We start from the raw sequence: 21,110 nt of genomic DNA on the forward strand, positions 1-21,110 counted from the left end.
CAGGCTGGAATGGTGTCACAGAGTATGAGCCCAAAAGGCTGTGAATTTTTTGTCTCTCAAGCTAAAAGCAAAAATTCCTCTTTGAAAATTCAGAGAGAAACTCTTTTAGTGCAGAATTGCTGTCAAAACTGCGTTATCTTGTCAACCAGGGTGTCAATTAAACCGGGCTTGAAGAAGCATGTTCAGAGGTCCCCACCACGCCTTGTGTCTTGAAATTTCAAGTGGCAATCCTCCACATATAGTGCATGCAGCGTTTCTGTCACAATGTGAGAACGGGAATCATATGCTCTGTCTTCCTGAGGGGGAGAAAAATATTCTTTAATGTTTTGCAGAAATAAGACTGTTTTTCATGATCGGGTGCATCTCACGTCTGCTGTTCAGCTCAATACATTAGATTCACATCCTCCTGGCTGTTTCCACAGGCTGCAGTGGGGAATCAGCATTTTTCTCTGCTATGAATTTGGAAAGTACATATCTATTTCCCTTGAGAAAAGAGAACGAGAATAAACTCTTCTCTCCTGTATTTCCACCTTGCCCTCTGCCATCTCATTTACTGTGTGACGAGTGTGTTAGTTTGGTCTTGAAAACATCTCCCCAGAAATACAAACTTGCCATTAGAATAATGGACATAGCTGAGGTGTCATCAGCACTTTCTTTGCCATCATTTACTGTTTAGAAATCAACTTGGTTCTTAATGGGACTTCGCAAGATATAATCTTACAGTACATTTCAAGACAGAAGGGGGCCATATGGTCTATCCAAACCCATCCACCTGTCTGTCTAATGTTGGTATCATGGAATTTTTTTCTTCCTTGTCTAGCTCTTCTTTGAATATCCTCACAGTTGCATTGTTTCATTGTTGCCTTTGGTAGGCCATTTCACACCTTAATTATTCTCTGCATAAAGATGTTGGGTACTTTTTTTCCCCCTTCCTAAAGGCTGAAGTGGGAAAAGGCTGACGATGACTAACCTGAATCTTATAATAGCAGGTGGGCAGTTAATTGGGAAATGAAAGCAACCTAACACTAATTTGCAGGAGTGTTCAGATTTCATGAGTAATTGCCATGTAAAAGGTAACTTGGCGGTGGGCTCAATGAAGCTGAACAGCAGACCGAGTCTAAATATGGCTATGGCATTTCTGACATATGTTCCTTGCCTAGAGATATAGCAAAAGAAAGGGTTTGTTCCTGGATGTAAACCTTGAATCAAAAGACATAGGGCATTTTTCAAAAAAAAAGCAAACACCAATGAGGCTGGGTATTTTCAGTGAAGTCAGATGATCTCTGAGTTGAAGTGACTTTTCTCATCATGGAGGCTGGGGTGTTACAGTTGCAGTATTTGGCTGAGTGCAGGTACAATCACCTGAGGCCAACTTTCTTTCTCTAACCCAAGAGAATCCCTGCAAAATGCAATCTTGAGGAAAGAGCCTGCATTTTACCAGCCCCCCACCTTTTATTTTATTTTATTTTGAGACGGAGTTTCGCTCTTGTCACCCAGGTTGGGGAGGTTGGAGAGCAATGGTGCAGTCGTGGCTCACTGCAACCTTCACCTCCCAGGTTCAAGCGATTCTCCTGCCTCAGCCTCCTGAGTAGCTGGGATCACAGGCATGTGACACCGCACCCAGTTAATTTTTATATTCTTAGTAGAGATGGGCTTTCGCCATGTTGGCCAGGCTGGTCTCGAACTCCTGACCACAGGTGATCCACCCACCTCGGCCTCCCAAAGTGCTGGGATTACAGGTGTGAACCACTGCGCCTGGCCCATTTTACCCTTTTTATGGCTATGCAAGCCCTGTTAGTGTCAGAGGTGTTTGAACCAGAGCGAGCCCATCTTGAATAGGGGCTGGGTAAAATAAGGGTGAGACCTACTGGGCTGTAGTCCCAGGAGGTTAGGCATTCTAAGTCACAGGATGAGATAGGAAGTTGGCACAAGGCAGAGGTCACAAAGACCTTGCTGATAGAACAACTGTGGTAAAGAAGCCGGCCAAAACCCACCAAAACTGAGATTGCCATGAAAGTGACCTCTGGTCATCCTCACTACTCAGTGTACACTAATTGTAATACAGTAAAATGCTAAGAGAGACTCCTCCCAGCACCATGACAGTTTACAAATGCCATGGCAACATCAAGAAGTTAAGCTATATGGTTTGAAAAGTGGAGGAACCCTTTTCCGGGAATTGCCCACCTCTTCTCAGAAAATACGCGAATAATCCACCCTTGTTTAGCATACAATAAAAAAAAAACTGAAAGTATAATTGGTCGAGTAGCCCACACTGCTGCTCTGCCTATGGAGTAGACATTCTTTATTCATTTACTTAATAAACTTGCTTTCAGTTCACTCTGTGGACTCTCCTTGAATTCTTTCTTGGGTGAGGAACCCTCTCATGGGGTCTGGATCTGGACCCCTTTCCAGTAGCATAAGAGTGCCTTGCACACAACTGGTTCTCGATAAACAGAAGGGTGTTTGATGGAAATATGGAAGGTTTGGGCCTTCCTTTCCATCTTGAAGGGTGTATTCAGACTGAAACTTTTGAGTGAACTGTTGCTTGTCCCAGTTCCAAAGATGAAAGATACTAAGTTCCCTTCTGAATTCCTTCTCCAGTAAGTCTTTGCTCCTCCTTCTCTCTACTGGTCTATCCCAATTATCCAGCTGGATAATTAAGTGGTCTTCCCTGCAGAATGCAACTGCACATCTAACTCATATTCCTGAGTAAAACCAGGAGCTGGGAAGAGTTTTACTGAATCCTGTGCCACACGCTGCCTCATGTGCCAGAGAGCCTTATACCATTCACCAGGGGATCTTGAAAGACCAGTGAAGCAGGAAAAGTCCCCTTGTCCCCCGCACAGGGTGTGCAACAGGGGGAGTAGCTCACTTCTTCCATGCCCAGCTGCTCAAACCTCTAGGGGAGTATATAAGGTGGGCAGGTTGTGGGGCTCCGACCCCATGACAGCTTCTGGGGAGAATATTTACAGCTCCTGAAGCCCCAGTAGGCGTGTGTTACATACAGAGTGCTCTTTTAATTTTGCACTTTTAGTTTTCCATTTACAGGCTTGTGTTAACCAGCTCAATTACACCCTCTCCCTTGTCGCAAAGACAGAGGGCTTTCTGTATTGCAAGTTCTTGCCTTTGTATACCAGAAGAATCAGATCACACCTGGGCTTGGAGAATTAGTGCAAGGTTTTATTGAGTGGAAGTGGCTCTCTGCAGATGGGAAAGCCAGAAGGGAGATGGCTTTTTCCTTTGAGTTGGGCTGCTCCACAGCCTAACTCTCCTCCAACCACTCAGGCCAAACTCTGCATCGTGTGTATGGAATTTGTGGGTTCTTGGTTTCACTGACTTCAAGAATGAAGCCGCAGACCCTCGCGGTCAGTGTTTCAGTTCTTAAAGATGGTATGTCCGGAGTTTATTCCTTCAGCTGTGCAGATGTGTATGGAGTTTCTTCCTTCTGGTGGGTTCATGGTCTCACTGGCTTTAGGAGTGAAGCTGCAGACCTTCGTGGTGAGTGTTACAGCTCAAGGTGGTGCGGACCCAAAGAGTGAGCAGCGGCAAGATTTACTGCAAAGAGTGAAAGAATAAAGTTCCCACAGCACGGAAGGTTACCAGAGCGTTGCCGCTGCTGGCTTGGGCAGCCTGCTTTTATTCCCTTATCTGACCCCACCCACATCCTGATGATTGGTCCATTTCACAGAGAGCTGATTGGTCCATTTTACAGAGAGCTGATTAGTCCATTCTACAGAGAGCCGATTGTTCCTTTGTGACAGGGTGCTGATTGGTGCATTTACAAACCTTGAGCTAGACAGAGTGCTGATGGGTGCATTTACAATCCTTTAGCTGGACATAAAAGTTCTCCAAGTCCCCACCAAATTAGCTAGATACAGAGCACTAATTGGTGCATTTACAAACCTTGAGCTAGACACAGGGTGCTGACTGGTGCGTTTGCAAACCTTGAGCTAGACACAGAGTGCTGACTGTTGCATTTACAATCCTTTAGCTAGACACAAAAGTTCTGCAAGTCCCCACTAGATTAGCTAGACATAGAGCACTGATTTATGTGTTTACAAATCTTGAGCTAGACACAGGGTGCTGATTGGTGCCTTTACAATACTCCAGCTAGACATATAAGTTCTGCAAGTTCTCACTCCACTCAGGGGCCTAGCTGGCTTTGCCTAGTGGATCCCATGCTGGGGCCGTGGGAGGAGCTGCTCGTTAGTCCCACGCCCAGCGCTGACACTCCTCAACCCTTGGGCAGTGGATGTGACTGGGTGTTGCAAAGCAAGGATGGCGCCCATCTGGGAGGCTCCGGCTGCCTGGGAGCCCAACAGCGGTGAGGGCTTGAGCATACCAGGCTGCAGGTCCAGAATGCTGGCCCTGCCGGGAGGCGGCTGAAGCCTAGCGAGAATTTGAGCAAGGTGCCGGCAGACTGGCACTGCTAGGGGACCCAGCCCACCCTCTGCAGCTGCTGACCCAGATGCTAAGCCCCTCACTGCCTAGGGCCTGCGGCACTGGCCTGCCACTCTGAGTGTGGGGCTGGCCGGGCCTGGGCCCACGCTCCCCCCAGAACTCGCACCGGCCCCCAAGCACCACATTCAGCCCCAGTTCCCACCCAGGCCTCTCCCACCACACCTCCCTGCAAGTAGAGGGAGTCAGCTCTCGCCTCAGCCAGCCCAGGGGGCTCCCACAGTGCAGTGGCAGGGTGAAGAGCTCCTCAAGTGCAGACAGAGAGAACGCTGAGGCCGAGGAGGCACCAAGAGGTGCCGGCACATTGTCACCTCTCAATTGTGCTGGTCACTGGCCTGCCAGTGTCTGTGCATATGCTCTTCTGCCAACATGCCCATCCCTCCAAGTCCAGCCACTTGTGTCTTCTTCTGCTGATGTGTCCCTCACGACATCCAGCTGCTTGTGTTTGCCTGCTAGTGTGTCCGGAATTGGTGGGTTGGTCTCACTGACTTCAAGAATGAAGCCGTGGACCCTCATGGTGAGTGTTACAGTTCTTAAAGATGGTGTGTCCACAGTTCGGTCGTTCCGATGTTCAGATGTGTCTGCAGCTTTTTCCTTCTGGTGGGTTCGTGGTCTAGCTATCAGAAGTGAAGCTGCAGACCTTCGTGATGAGTGTTACAGGTCTTAAAAGCAGCCCGGCTGGTGCTGTTTGTTCTTTCCAGTGGGTTTGTGGTCTCCTTGGTTTCAGAAGTGAAACTGCAGACCTTCCCGGTGAGTGTTACAGCTCATAAAGATAGTGTGGACCCAAAGAGAAAAAGAACAAAGTTTCCACAGTGCGGAAGGTGACCCAGGTTGCTGCTGGCTGGCTTGGGCAGCCCACTTTTATTCCCTTATCTGACCCCACCCACATCCTGCTGATTGGTCCATTTTACAGAGAGCTGATTGGTCTATTTTACAGAGAGCTGATTGGTCCATTTTGACAGAGTGCTGATTGGTGCGTTTACAACCCTTGAGCTAGACACAGAGTACTGATTGGTGTATTTATAAACCTTGAGCTAGACACAGAGTGCTGATTGGTGTATTTACGATACTCTAGCTAGACATAAAAGTTCTCCAAGTCCCCACCAGATTAGCTAGAAAAACAGTGCTGATTGTGCACATACAATCCTCTGGCTAGATATAGAAGTTCTCCAAATCCCCATCTGGCTTAGGAGCCCAGCTGGCTTCACCTAGTGGATCCTGCACCGGGGCTGCAGGCGGAGCTGCCTGCTAGTCCCCAGCCATGCCTGCACTGCTCTGCTCAGCCTGGGTAGATGATGGACCAGGCTTCCACCGGAGGGGCAGGTGCGATGCCCTGTCCCGAAGGCTTGGGTCAAGTGGCGGGAGGCCCACCCTGCAGTGGGGAGCCGTCGGACATAGTGGGCTGCAGGTTCCAAGCCCTGCCCCATGGGGAGGCAGCTAGACTTGGCAAGAATTTGAGTGCAGCGCCAGTGCTGGCGGGCAGGCACTGCTGGGGGACCCGGCACAACCTCTGTAGCTGCCGGCCCAGGTGCTAAGCCCCTCACTGCCCTGGGCCGGCTGGCCTGCCGGCTACTCCGTGTGTGGGCCCGCCTAGTCTGTGCCAGTGCCTGTTGCAACTTGCACTGGCCCGTGAGTGCCCCCTGGTTGCCACTGGCGCCTCTCCCTCCACACCTCCCCAAAAGCAGAGGGAGGCAGCTCTGGCCTCAACCAGCCCAGAGAGGGGCTCCCACTGTGCCGTGGTGGGCTGAAGGGCTCCTCAAGCCTGCTAGAGTGAATTCCGAGGCGGAGGAGGAGCTGAGAGTGAGGGCTGCTAGCACATTGTCACCTCTCACTAGGGTATCAGGTTTTTATAGGCCCAGGATGGGAGCATGACAGGCCCAGGGTGGTCTTGGAAAATGCAACATTTGGGTAGGAAGACAGGAGAGTTCCTGTCCTCCTCTAGGTCCCTGGGGGTGGAGCCCTAACCAGAGACCACACCCTCCTCTACCCAGCACTTCCCTTTCCACTTTGGTATCATTTAAAGGGACCACGCTCTTCTCTTCCCAGAACTTCTGTATCACCAGGATGGAGATCCTTCAGATGGGGGAGCTTCCTAAATGCACTTTGGACTGAAAGCCCAACAGCTTTGGGGCCCAAACTGTCCATGGCCCAGAGGCGAATTTACTATCCGTAGACATTTCCCTGAGAATGAAGAGATCGAGTCCCTCACTGACTGTGCCCTGTAAACAACTGCTGTATTTGGCTGGGGCCCTGAATTATGCCATATGGTGCCCAGGCTCCTGACCAAGTCATAACCAAGACAGGACATAGCAACCCTCAAGAAAAGCGTCTCTTATGGGAGGCAGGGAGGTGGTCACCAGGACACAGAGAATGTGTGTGGACTGAGAAAATTAACTTTAATGGGGCATTTAAGGCATATGGGAAAGCATTTGGAAGAATCACAATTTTCATGCTGGCTTCCCAAGTCCTTAAGAAAAAAATTCAGAAAGGTCTCATCACCATTTGTGAATTGTGAAATAAACACATCTCCAGGGGAGTGCGTGGGTGTGTGTACATATTAATATTCCAGGGGTGGGGGAAATATTGACACCGATGATTTTTGAAGTATTTGCAATTTCTGTCCAACTCAGACTCATCTGAAATGGGTGCGTTTCAAAGGCTCAAAGGCTGCCAGATTCCCTTTGAAAGGAAATGTTTTCTCCCATTACCTTTCAAAGTCAGCTCTCCGGAGTTTAGCCAAGAGCTGTATTTCAATGTGCTGATGTCACTTAACAAGAGGAAGAGGAAGCGTTCCTCTCTGAATGGGGTTTAGAGGGGACCAGGAGAGTAACTGCAGCCACGTTACAAGGCAATGTGCCTGATGACTTAGCTGGGGCTTTTGTATCTTCCCCATCCACTAATAATTTGCTAAACGCCTTTGCTAAATTGTCTTTTTTCTGCTCCCATTGTTCTATGTAACTGAAACAAGTGAGCATAGCATTGTCATCTAAGTCAATAATGGTCACAAAAGCGCTTTCTCTCCTTCTGCAGCAGACTGCCTGCAAAACGTAAAAGAGGGTAGTGATGCACCCGAGCAAATTACCCTCCCAAACTCATTTAAATAATGTCTTCTCCTCATCTATGCAAAACTCAGATGAATATTTACAACATCCAGGAATAGGTACCACAGGAAAGAAAGAAAGAAAAAAAAAAAAAAAAAAAAAAACCCAACCAACCCAACCCAATCCTGCAAGTGTAATCATTCTCAAAATGATCCCCAAACAAAGTGTTCTAGCTGTGGTTGCCCAGCAACAGTCCCACTGTAGTATTCTGCCTGGGTACATATAAAGTGGAGTCATCTTTTCTGCACAGAGTGTGCACTATCATCGTAACAGCAGAGATGGAGAGCAAGAAGTGAGGAGGTTAAAAGTCAGGGTCAGAAGTTCAGGTTGCTCTGACCCTCAAATCAATTTCAAGCACTGTTTGTGACATTTTTCTGTGTTCCCTTGCTTGATGTTAGTCTTTGCAATGAACCACCGAATCAGACTTCAGGGATCATGGGACCTTGGGGTTTCAGTGGGGTCAGGTCAATTTCTACCTACCGGTGTACTGCCACCTATGAAGCAAACCATTATCTAGGCGTCTGAGAACCTCAAAGTCATGAAACTCCGAGGGGAGAGAGAGAGGATGAAGTTGCTGGAGCCCCTGTGTCTTTGGGTCCTGCCATAGCTCAACCTGTGGCTTCAGGGGAACCGTGTGCAGCCAGGTCATAGTGTTACCGGAAAGGGATCCTGATCCAGACCCCAAGAAAGGGTTCTTGGACCTTGTGCAAGAAAAATTTGGGGTGAGTCTATAGAATAAAGTGAAAGCAAGTTTGTTAGAGAAGTAAAGAAACAAAAGAATGGCTACTCCATAAACAGAGCAGCCCTGAGGGCTACTGGTTGCCTATTTTTATGGTTATTTCTTGATTATATGCTAAACAAGGGGTGGGTCATTCATGAGATTTCTGAGGAAGGGGTAGGGATTTCCTTGAAACTGAGGGATCCTCCGGTTTTCAGACCATATAGGGTAACTTGCTGATGTTGCTATGGCATTTGTAAACTGTCATGGTGCTGGTGGGAGTGTCTTTTAGCAGCTAATACATTATAATTAGCATATAATGAGCAATGAGGATGACCCGAGGTCACTTTCATCGCCATCTTGTTTTTGGTGGATTTTGACCAACTTCTTTATTGCAACCTGTTTTACAGCAAGGTCTTCGTGACCTGTATCTTGTGCCGACCTTCTGTCTCTTCCCATGACATAGAATGCCTAACCTCCTCGGAATGCACCTCAATAGGTCTCAGCCTCATTTAGCACCCTGGTCAAGATAGAGTCACTCTGGTTCGAAAGCCTTTGGCAATAGGATTGGCAACTCAGTTAGAGAAAGCTGGTCCCTGGCATGGGCATCTCTCCCAAGGCATTCTTCCAAAAGTACAGGGATCATTTTTTAGTCACCTTTTTAACAAATGCATATGTACAGGGGAAAAAGAAGAAGGATAAATCACATAAAATAATACATCCTCATATGGCCTTAATCATTGGTCCTAATAGAGTTATGAAAGCATGGATACATGAGGCTGCAGTGTACTCAGGTCCACCCCCACCCCCTCCCCAGAGCTGGACATGATACCTAGGATGGTTCCAAATCTCACAGGACTTTTCCTTTTATTTCTAGATCATTTTAAGATAGTCTCATGCACCTAAGCAATAGATGACTTCATTTTTAATTTAGTTTTTTTCTTATTTATTGTTTATTAATTTATAATATAATTAAGGAGTTTTATTCACTACAATTCACAATTATTTGGGGGAGGGGTTCTCACAATTGCTTAATTTGTGACTTATCTTAGCAAAATATTAACAATACCCCTGAAAACTCCCACCTAAAATTTCCCCAAATGTCTCTGTGATTAGAATAACTTTCCTGCTCAAAGTTCTTTAGTGAGTACCCCATTCCTCAGAATAACATTTAAGCCCCCTAGTTTAGCAATTTTGCTGCCTGGCCCTAACCTACCTTTTTAAGGCTTATCTCCCACTACTTCCCTCTGTGAAGTCTGGGTTCAATCAAACCAAAAGTGCAGCTGGATAAAGCCGAAGCTGCACAGCAGGGCGTCAGGGCATCTGACTACTAGTCAGCTCCCTCTTGATTGACAGTGTGATTGTGGGCAGGTGCCTTCACGTCTCTTGGTCTTCGTTTCCTAATACATGCATTGGAGGAGTGAGACCAGGTGCTTTCTGAGATGTCACACGTTTAGACCCTGGCTTCTCCAAAGGGTTTTAGGCTGTTGACCATCCTGTCATTTCAGAAACTTTCTTCTCCTGTATTTCATGATATTGTTCTCTCTTGGTTTTCTTTCTACTTCTCTAATGCTTCTTTTTAGTTTGTTTCTCATGTAATGCATCCTCTGTTCCAGGATTAATATTGATAAGACCTGTCTTCAGCAATCCTTTCTTTCAATTTCCTGGATGATCTCAACCATAATAACAATTCTATGTAATGCCCCAGAGCCCATTTCTGTAATCTACATCTCCATCTGAGAAGGCCCCTCTGAATTCCGGTTACATGCTCCAACTCCACCAGACTTCTCCACTCGGGTGTCTCAGGCACTCCTGTCCCAGGGTTTCCAAGCCTGAACTCATGATTTTTCTCCTCAAACTGGTTGTTCACCATACTTTACTCCCACATTTGGTTTAGTGTATCATGCAAGCCACAGACTTCGCAGTCATATTAGAATGCTACCTTTCCCTAACCTCCAACAGATATTCTCAGGTGAGTCATCAAAGTCTGGCCATTTTTTATTCCAATTAAATATATCTTGAGTCTGTCCTTTCTTCTCCAACCCCACTGTCAACACCCTTGTAGAGACCTGGCTGCTCTTCAGGTCTCCTGGCTAGTTTCTTTACCTTTAGAATGACCAACCACCCTGAGGCCTTCATTCTGCTGCCAGTGCCATCTGTATAACATGAAGTATGACCAAACGCTTTCTTTTCCGAAATCTGTTTGTGTTTTGTCATAGCCTATTGGGTGAAGTCTGATATCCTGAGCATGATGTACAAGGCCTTTGTGATTGAAGTTGTCTCATTTCTCTCGATCTGCCCTGCGCACCAGGAAGATGGCATTACTTTGAGTTCATGACTGGACCATGCTTTCTAACACCTCTATACCTTTTCAATGTGGCCCCCTCTGCCTAAAATAACATTACTTACTCTTCTACTCCTCTGTGCTTCTCTAATGCCCTAGCTGTGCCTCTGTTTTCTGTTGTATTGTTTTTTTTCTGTGTGTGCGTGTTTCCTGCCATTGGATTGAAAGCTACTTGAGGTCTAGGACTGCCCTCATTTTTGCACACTTAGCTCACTACTGGAAGGAAACTGACATTTATATAATTGTTGAAGGCTGAGTGTGACGGCTCATGCCTGTAATCCCAGCACTTTGGGAGCCCAAGGCAGGAGGGTCGTTTGAGCCCAGGAATTCAAGACCAGCTTGGGCAACATAGTGAGACCTTGTCTCTACAAAAATTTTTTCAAAATTAGCTGGGTGAGGTGGCATGTACCTGTAGTTTCAGTTATTCAGGAGGCTGTGGTGGGAGAGCTGCTTGAGCCTGGAAGGTCAAGGCTACAGTGAGCTATGGTTGCGCCACTGCACTCCAGCCTGGGTGACAAAGTGAGACTTGTCTTAAATAAAAATTATAAAATAAAAGAAAATATATATATACAAAATTGTTAAGTAAACAGTTGAATCTATATGGTTTATTTATTCACTCTCTGATAAATGGGTCTTGCATTTTTCTTGAATGACTTCTCTATTTCTCTTTGACTTTCCATATAATGTTTAAATTTGAATATCTCATTCTTTCCTTGTCTAAGCCTTTTCCAACTATCCTAATCTAAAGAAATAACTTCATCTTCAGAAATAACTTATTATATGTCATGTATTTAATAATTAACGTTGCCCATGTCAGTTTCTACTCCCCAGGTAAGCTATTCAAAGTATTAACTTTGTCTTGCCCGCAATGATTTGGCAATCATGGTCTTCAGAAAGTACCTCTTTCTGTATTGATTATTACTGGTGTGCCTGGTTTACTAATGCCAGTCTTGTCATGTCTTTTTTTTTTTTTGTTCTTTTTTTAAAGACAGAGTCTCACTCTGTCACCCCAGTTGGAGTGCAGTGGTACGAACTCAGCTCACTGCAGCCTCCTGGGCTCAAGCCATCCTCTCACCTCAACCTCTCCAGTAGCTGGAACTACAGGTGTGCACTACCATGCCTGGCTAATTTTTTGTATTTTTAGTAGAGATGCGGTTTCACCATTTGCCCAGGCTGGTCTTGAACTCCTGGGCTCAAGCGATCCGTCCATCATGGCCTCCCACAGTGTTGGATTACAGGCATGAGCTACTGTGCCTGGCCATTGTCTTTTCTATTTAGTGCCATTTTTAGATCACCACAGAGCGGTCACTTAATATCTTAGCCATAAAAAATGGAGCTGGTACCATTTCTTTTCTTCAGTACGAGTCTGCTTGCTTCCCTTATTTGTTTGCTTAATATTTAAAGAAATAAAGCAAGGTGTCACAGTTACATTATAGAAAATGTTGCCATGACAAGCATTTATATTAAAGAAACTCTAGTCCTATCTGTGCTTTGATGATATGTATATTTTAATTAATCTTACAAGGGGAGCTCAGAGAAATTTTGGTTCTCAAAGCAGTAATATCAAAAGACAAACTCCAAATACGAATGGTTTTGGAAAGCTGGCGGCAAGGAAGATGTGTTATTAAGATGTACCGGTTGTGTAAGAGCTGTTATTATTCATGATTCTGCTTTAGATGCTTAATATTTTCTTCAGAGGTTTAGGCAAAGATTATTGCTACATTTCTGCAGTCATTGGAAAAATCCATTGTGAAACTTGAGACTAGGAATAGATAAACCTTTTTAAAAAAGTAAGTTTTGGGTGAGGATAAGTATCCCACAGTACACTGGACATTTCATAGAACTTACCTGATGCCCTCTTGGGAGACTGTCAGAAATTTTGTAAATATCAGGAGAGTAGACTTTCCGGGGCTGCTTCTGTGCTCCACTTCTGCCTCTAACAAAAAGAAAAAATATAAAGTTATGCAATTAAAAAGGTGTTAGTTAAATCCTTTCAGGCCAGAATGGAGACTGGACTGGAGTTTGGAGTATATGTTTTATTTAGCCCTTAAATTTATAAAACAAAATTTTAGTCTTTGGTGAAAGTTACATTCCTAGAAACCCACTGGAATAAATGGTTGTTTATCACCTTAAAAATATGCATTATCCTTTTATTTAAGTGCTTTTAACGTGGAGTGCAATATTTTATATCAGTCTCAACTTTTAATTTCATAAAATCCCAACTTTTAATTTCATAAAATCCAGCTGGCCAAATGCAGCCACCACAATTGAAATTACCTTCTGACCTCAAGCCCCTTAGTTTAAGAAAGTTTACTGGGAGGATTCAAAGGATGCATTGGAAGACTTTATGGAATAAAAGATGTGATTGGAAATGGCATAAAAACTATGCTGGATTCTAATTTGTGGGGCTTGTGATATTTACTAATTTGGTTCGTGAAAATTGGGTCTTGGAACTAAGACTTTCTTATGTGAAATATTTCCAACTTTGCTTCCACTAAGTTTAACAGTACAGTTAATAAAATCCTGTCACTGCCTTCCCAGCTGATGGCACTAGAACTGAACCCAGAAGCTGCAGCAGTGGATGGATGATGATGTGAAGAAATGAGATCCCTGATGAGCTAATAGTCAGGGTTCCTGTAACCATGATGTCACACCCTCATCCTGACACCAAGATGGGCTGGACCCATCTGTCACCCAGGGCAAACAAAATGCTTGGTCTGCATCTTTCAGAAGAAAACTAAAAATTGAGTCATTTCTCAGAATTTTGCTTGTGTGTGGCTTAAGTCTTCTTCTCCTGTTGAGGAAGGTGTTGAGTTTGACCATGACAGCCCCACCCAATCCTCGGCTCATCCCAGCCACCAGAGAGGATCTGGAGATCCGGAGCTATGTCATGGAAGACCTTGTCAGAGCACCGGGTCATACTGTGCTGCAGGTGGGGTTCAGGTGCCCAGTGACAACCACCGGGAACACTCATCCCTAAAAGTCTGTTGAACTTAAAGTTCTACTCAAGACTTTCTACATGAAATACCCTTTCATATAGCAAAATCAGCCATGTTCTGAGATGTGAAACTGCAGCGCAAAGTTACTGTGGTCTCCACCTATAGAAATGGAATGTTACTTCATAAAGCCCCAGGCCAAAAAAGAAACCCCAAAACTCTGAAACGACACCCTTAAATTTAACCCGAACATCTGGCCAGCCTCCTCCATCATTGAAACTTCTCCTGAGTGTTGGCATGGATCCTATGTTTCTCCAGCCAGGGAGCTTTGCTCCCCATTCTTGATGGACCCACTGAGTCCCAATTTTCTACATTTTACTTGGGTCACTCCTCCACTTTGGGATGCTTTTCCTACTCTGTCGTACTTTAAAAATGTTTCTTCTTTCCTGTGCTCAGCTTTGCACATTTGTCTTCTTTCTCGATTCAACTTGCTTAGTTCTTGCTACATCAATTCCTAGAGCCATTCATCTGTACTTCTGAATCATTTAAGTTTTGTTTGGTTGCAAGTAATGGAAACTCACTCTGAGTAACTCAAGCAAGAATTGAAATTTATTGGAAGGACAGTGGGATATATCATAAGATCCAAAAAGAATTGAACAAACAGAATTTCAGAGGGAAGAAAAAGGGCAGCTCCAGTGACTTCAGCAATGAGACAACATAAATCTTTCTAGAGCATAGCTACTAATATTATTCAACTGCAAGAGCCCCTACCCCATGAGAAACTTGATTGAAAATTCTGATTTCCTGCAGAGAAGAATCTGATAGACCCAGTTTAGTTTTGGTTGCCCAATTGCTCAATCTTACATGAATTATTTCCAGCCAAGGGGACAGGGTGTATTATAGGGACATACCTGCTTTCTCCAAAGAAAAGATCTCGGCATTTCCTGATCATTTCCCTGAGAAGGAGGAATCATTGTGAGTCAAGAAGATACCTCAAGTATAATGAACTCAGTTACACTTTTTTGAAATCTGAGTATTTGGTATGTAGTGTGCATTTAAAAAAACATGTCTCTTTCCAGGATACAATGTTAACCTCTTCCATGGTGGAGTGGGGCTATGTGATTTTGTGCTCAATTTACCTAGCTGGTGGGCCTCCAGTAGAGGCTGAACCAGTCAAGCCAGCTGATACCACATTAATTTTCCAAAGGTAAGTTTCTCTTGGCTAATATTCCTTCTCTCAACTTAATAAACACCCACTATACACCAAGATACACTGAAAATTTAAAGGTAAATTAGACGTGATCACTTTTCTTAAGACATAAAATCTAGTAGATTTCCTATATATTGAATATTTTTTAATTTTCATTTTTAGAGACAAGGTCTCACTCTATCACCCAGGCTGGAATATAGTGGCACATTCATAGCTCACTCACTGCAACCTCAACTCCCGAGCTCAAACAATCCTCCTGCCCCTGCCTTCCAAGTAGCTATGACCACAGGCACATGTCACCATGCCCAGTTAATTTTAAACAATTTTTTTTTTTTTTTTTTTTTTTTTGTGGAGACAGGGTCTCACATGTTGCCCAGGCAGATCTTGATCTCCTGGCCTTAAGCAATGCTTCTGCCTTGGCTTCCCAAAGTGCTAGGATTACAATTGTGAGCCCATGCACCCAACCTATATGAATAATATTTTAAGGATTTTTGATTTAAAATACTTTCAAAAGTTATCATTAGACCCATTTTGAAGGTTCTCAGAAGCTGGGCAATTTCTGCTTATCAAGTGGCCTTCACTTTAGGCAAGTTTTTGGGGACTCACTGTAAAGTAGAGGACTCTGAGTGACCACATCTCTCAAATACAGTGTTTTTTATTATCTCCTGACATTTGGAGCTTAAGGAAATATAAAATGACATGATTTTTTTTCCCTCTAACTATCCAAGACAACATTGGAAGACCACACACGTCTCCACTTTATTGATGTTTTACATTGTGCTTGCAGGTGCTGTCTTAGAGGTGTGATGTTGCTCTTGTACTATGTATATAAATGTTTTCTATGACTCAGGAATTCTATCGCATTTGAATGAAATTTGTTAGAGTAGAAAGAGACTGGAGTAAGCTAGACTTGGGTTTCAGTCTTTTCAGCTTTATACTTACTAGCTTTATGACTTTGGCCAAGTTACTTTCTGAGACTTGGTTTCTTCATCAGCAAAGTAGAATAATAATAATACATGTTTTACACAGTTGTTATGGGAAATAAGTACGGTAATATATGTAAAAGGGGCCAGGTGCAGTGGCTCACATCTGTAATCCCAGCACTTTGGGAGGCTGAGGTGGATGGATCACCTGAGGTCAGGAGTTGGAGACCAGCCTGGCCAACATGGTGAAACCCTGTCTCTACTAAAAATACAAAAATTAGTTGTGAGTAGTGGCACGTTCCTGTAGTCCCAGCTACGTTGGAGGCTGAGGCACGAAAATCACTTGAACTTGGGAGGCAGAGGTTGTAGTGAGCCGAGATTGTGCCATGGCACACCAGCCCAGGCAGTGAAGAGAGACCCTGTCCTAAAATAAAATAAAAAAAAAAAAAAAAAAATAATAACAGATACATCTATATGAATAATTGTTTCTCAAACTACTTGGACTGATTAATTATGAAATTTGAGAATGCCATAGTACAAGAATGAAATTAAACGACCTAGTAATATAAAGTCTACATATACCACAAATACTGAAAGGGCCTGCCAAATGTGTGTATGTGTGTGTGTGTGTGTGTGTGTGTGTGAGAGAGAGAGAGAGAGAGAGAGACAGAGAGAGAGAGAAAGGACCTGCAAAATAGAAAAATCAGTATACATTTTCTTGCCTCCAGCACAGTAAAACCATGAATCTCCTTCCCTGGGCCTCCATCTCACTCTAGATGCCTCCTCTGTGTCCTAGCCTGCAAAAAGACAAGCAGCTCAGGGAGGATGGGCAGGTGGGTTCCTATTCCTTCCAAGGCAGCCCAGCTTGATAGTATCGAATGATTTCTGAGGCTGCATGGCCATAGGCAGTCAAACCCTGGGTATCTGAACAGAAGGCTGAAACCATAGAATCATGTCCCTGTGACTGTTGGCACAGCTTTGTGTATTCTACAGAGGCTTACTGTATAGTTTATTTCAACACACAGACAAAGATGCTTAATGTAAGGAACTGCTACAGGTTAATCAATCAATGGTTCCTCTAGTGATTTTCATTTTTAAAAACAAGTGGATGAATAAACAAATTTGGCCTTGGGATGCCATTCAGCTCAAAGTCAGTGGCAATCACAAATGGCTTTAATAAATGAAAGAGATATTTTGGCATAGCCCATTGAGGCATATGAAGAGTAATACCCTTGCCAGGATCATAGAGTATATTAGATACTCTACGTTCATTGCTTCTTATGAATGGAAGGGATGTAGGAAATGGAATTTTAATTTGTACATTTAAGCTATGCGATTGAAGTTGAAAAGGTCTTTGTGACCTTGTGGATTTGAAAGAAAAAGAAAACTTTATAGGGCATAGCTGAAATTGGCTTAAAAGTTATGTCCCATGGCTGATGTTGCTGCTGTTTGATGCTTGCTGTCAAATTGTAGAAAAGCAAGACATGAATCCCAGAGTAATTTCCTATGTGTGCATTTGCCAACAAATAAGGCTGAGTCTAGTTGGAACTTTGGGTTGTTCAGAAATGGTAGAAACATAATCAGTTTGTGTTCTATCTTCCATCGCGAGTTCTTGAGTTGGTAGAAGCTTAAACTGTTTTTACACCTCTTGCTTGATGATCAGACCCAGACTACATGTTCTGCAGATACACTGACATATTCTATGACAAGCCTTGAGGGCTTCTAGCATGAATTAAGATGAAAACCCTAGAGTGGTATTGACATTTCATTTTTGGAAAAGCCAGAGAAGGCATAAGGAGCATGGCTGGATTGCAGGTTGGGGTAGCTTCTTCACCTGGGCTCTGTTATTTTCCACAGCACCATTTGCTGCCACACCCTGAAATGCATTCTTTGATGGTAGAACTTGCTCGTCATTTAAATTCCATGTGCCTATGACTTATTCTAAGGATGCCCTGAGTGCATTGTGTTTGCAGCTCTTGTGCAGTCAGATCTCTGCCACTTCTCCCGTAATTGTCAACCATCTTGGTTGCCCAATGAGAAGCAGCTTGATATATGCATCAAGCCAACTCATTTTCTCTGTTTTCATGCCTAATTCCCCAAAATGAGTTTATTCCTCACAGTATATAAGTAGATATTTTATATATATCTGACATATCATATGCCTGAAAAATCTGATATACATGTACAACAATGAAAATAAACATTAGACCAAAAATAAATAAACAAAATAAAAAAGAGATAGGGCTTTGTTCCTAGCTAATTATGTGATCTTAAGTAAATAAATAATGTATCTTCTTTGGGCTTCTCATTTCTCATCTTTAAAATTCATAAACAAAAAAGTGAAAAGACAAAATAAAAAAGAAGAAAAAAATTAAAATCCACAAACAAGATATAAAATAAAATAGTCTGTAAAAGTATTTGAAAACTATCAAGGCCTATATAAATGGGGACTGTCTTAGTCTGTTTTGTGTTGATATAAAACAGGGGTATTCAATCTTTTGGTTTCCCTGGGCTACACTGGAAGAACAATTGTCTTTGGCCATACATAAAATACACTAAAATTAATGACAGCTGATGAGCTTAAAACAAAATCACAAAAAAGTCTCATAATGTTTTAAGAAAATTTACAAATTTGTGTTGGGCCATATTCAAAGCCATTCTGGGCCGCCTGTGGCTGTGGGTGAGATAAGCTTGCTGTAAAAGAGTATCTCAGGCTGGGTAACTTATAAAGAAAAGAGGTTTGTTTGGCTCACAGTTCTGCAGGCTGTACAAGAAGCATGGTGCCAGCATCTGCTACTGGTGAGGGCCTCAGGGATATTCTAATCATGGTGGAAGGTGAAGGGGGAGCAGGTGTCACACAGCAAGAGAGGAGAAAAGAAAAGGAGGAGGTGCCAGGCCCTTTTAACATTCTTATGGGAACTCATAAAGCAGAGATGGCAACAAGCCATTCATGAGTGACCCACCCCCATGACACAAACACCTCCCACCAGGCCCCACTTCCAACACTAGGGGTCAAATTTCAACATGTGATTTGGAGGGAACAAATATCCAAACAATATCCAGGGGCAGTATTTTAGTACCTGCTTTGAACTGAGAACATCACTAGGAGAGATGAAAAAATGAAGGGCACAGTACCTGCCTTCATGAGATTGGTAATTTCCACAGGAATATCACACATAAACACATATAAGAACTAGCCATGTGAGTCATTATATGCTCGCGCACATAATGTAGGCAGGCGGCCTACACCATGATCATAGTTCAAAACAATTGAAATCTTATAAACATTAAATTGCTACCCAAGCATAAGGTGTTATTATTAATGACAAACATGATCATCATTTTACCATTTCCATATGACACTGATTATTTTAGAGATTGTTGCCATTCTTCTTGATGTCCTAGCTTAGGTTCAAGATAAACCTACATACATGTCATTTATTTAGTGCCTTTGTCTATCTTGCTTACCACTATATCCCAAAACCTAAAACAATGTCTGAAGGTATATCATGGAATGAATGGATGAGTCAGTTAATCAATCGATGAGAAAAGAAGCTGCTTCTTGGGGGGGCCCACCCATGTATTCTGTAATTCTGGAGAAAAAAATAAAGCTGGTCTGGACACACACATACATATTAGCTTCATCATACAAAAAGACATATTGGCATTGAAGACAGCAAGTACAAGGGCCTGGTAGTTATCTGAAAAAGCTGTCTAGATAACTGTTAATTTCCCGCATCCATTGAGAACCATTAGTCTAATGTACCAAGGACTCTGTGTCTCTACCATGGTGCAGCAGGGAGATGGAAACCTTCCATGGACAGTTTCCTGCCTTGTAACTTTTTCTGATTCCTTACAGCCACCTAGAACTCATTCTATTAAGACACTTGCATAAAGTTACTATGTGAATTTAGGTCTGATTGAATCGTTAATTGTTTTAACCAGGATATTGTTCTAAAAGCAGTTGGAGGGATGTAAAGCAAAATCTTAACCTATTGGTATTCACCTAATGCTGGTCTTGATCAGTCTAAATGGAGTTGTTTTCCAGGAAGATAAACTATGCTAATCAGTTTCAATGTAATAGTTAACCCCTCAGGCCAGAGCACATGGTTGTCATTGTGCAGCTGCGCTGATAGAATAGTTTGGCCCGTCTGAATGTTTGTCCCATTTCTACATAATTGCTGACCACCCATAATCTGCAAGGAATAATCCATTTTTTCTTTTCTTCTGATTGTCTAAGGAACAAAAGCTGCCCTTCCTTCCTTATTGCAAAGGTTGACAGAAAGCAAAAGGTGAAGAATAAAAGCGCCTTGCATTGTCTAACATCTACCGCAGTGTTTGAGCTGCAGCTGCTCCTCCTCCCCTGATTGTTTTCAAATATTTCTTCAAAAAAGGCATTAAAGAAAAACACAAGATATTGCACAGAGAACCAAAACAAATCACAATCTTCAAGGACAAAGCATTGCAAAATGGCTTACATCCCCAAATGGGAACAGATATGGCTGGAAATTAAAACAATCTTTTTTATTTTAAGTGGAAATGCTAGCAGATGCCACAAGAAACATATGGAACTTGCCACAGACAAATAGGGAACGCTTTCTACGTGTGGAAGTAGAGCAAAGGGAGTGACCACCTCTGACTGTCAGGGGAACCATCAGCTCGAACTGTTTGCTATGGCAGGAGAGAGTTTGCAGAGTCTGGGGTCCTGCCCTCATGGAAAAGCTTTAACGATCTTGACTGAGTAATTTAAGTCATTCTTGTCAGGGAGTTTCAGAACACTATTCACAAATATATTTATTTCAAAATGCATTGATCCCAGATATCTTTTTAAATGTGCTCGCCACTGAATTTGTGCATTGTTACATATTCCCTCTCTGAATCTCTGAATGAAACAAAATAAATAGGAAAAAATGGAGACATAGGAGCACTGTCCACAAGGCATCTCCCACTCTAGAGGTCTCCCAGCCCCATGCTAGCTTGTTAATTTTTTGTTATAGCTTGTCTGTCAAACAAGGAAGATATAATTCACCACACAACATATTTTTCTAAAGCAATGTTTTTGTACAATTTCCTGATTTCCAAAAATATGACCAACAGTATTCTGGTTGAGTTTTGTTGTTGTTGTTGTTGTTTTAATTTCTCTGAAAATGGCAGTGATATAGTAAATGTTCCCTTGACCATGTACCACGTGGAATAATTTTACTGTGAGACTCAGAGAAGGCAATTGCAAGCCAGCTTTCCTTAAGTAGTATTTATCCTCTCCAAATAGCTCACTGGGGGGGCGTGGCAGGAATAAAATGCTTTCTATATACAAAAGTATTGTTTCTGAAGATGAAAAAGCCCTGAAATCCTGACTGACATTCAAGTTGGAGGTACTGTGAATATGTGGAAAAATAGGATTTTACACAGTGACAACACCA

The 21,110-nt window shown here is 43.2% G+C and overlaps 1 long non-coding RNA gene across 1 annotated transcript; it reads left to right on the forward strand.

Moving 5' to 3' along the window:
• Nucleotides 1-7,770: 7,770 nt before the first annotated feature.
• On the forward strand, nucleotides 7,771-20,799 carry LOC108529249 (uncharacterized). Its single transcript, XR_001885450.1, has 3 exons — nucleotides 7,771-8,281; nucleotides 13,163-14,764; nucleotides 19,931-20,799. It is a non-coding gene; the product is annotated as an uncharacterized LOC108529249 (long non-coding RNA).
• The last annotated feature ends 311 nt before the right edge of the window (nucleotides 20,800-21,110 follow it).

Source organism: Rhinopithecus bieti, unplaced genomic scaffold, assembly GCF_001698545.2.
Source record: "Rhinopithecus bieti isolate Rb0 unplaced genomic scaffold, ASM169854v2 scaffold_763, whole genome shotgun sequence".
Classification (NCBI taxonomy): Eukaryota; Metazoa; Chordata; class Mammalia; order Primates; family Cercopithecidae; genus Rhinopithecus; species Rhinopithecus bieti.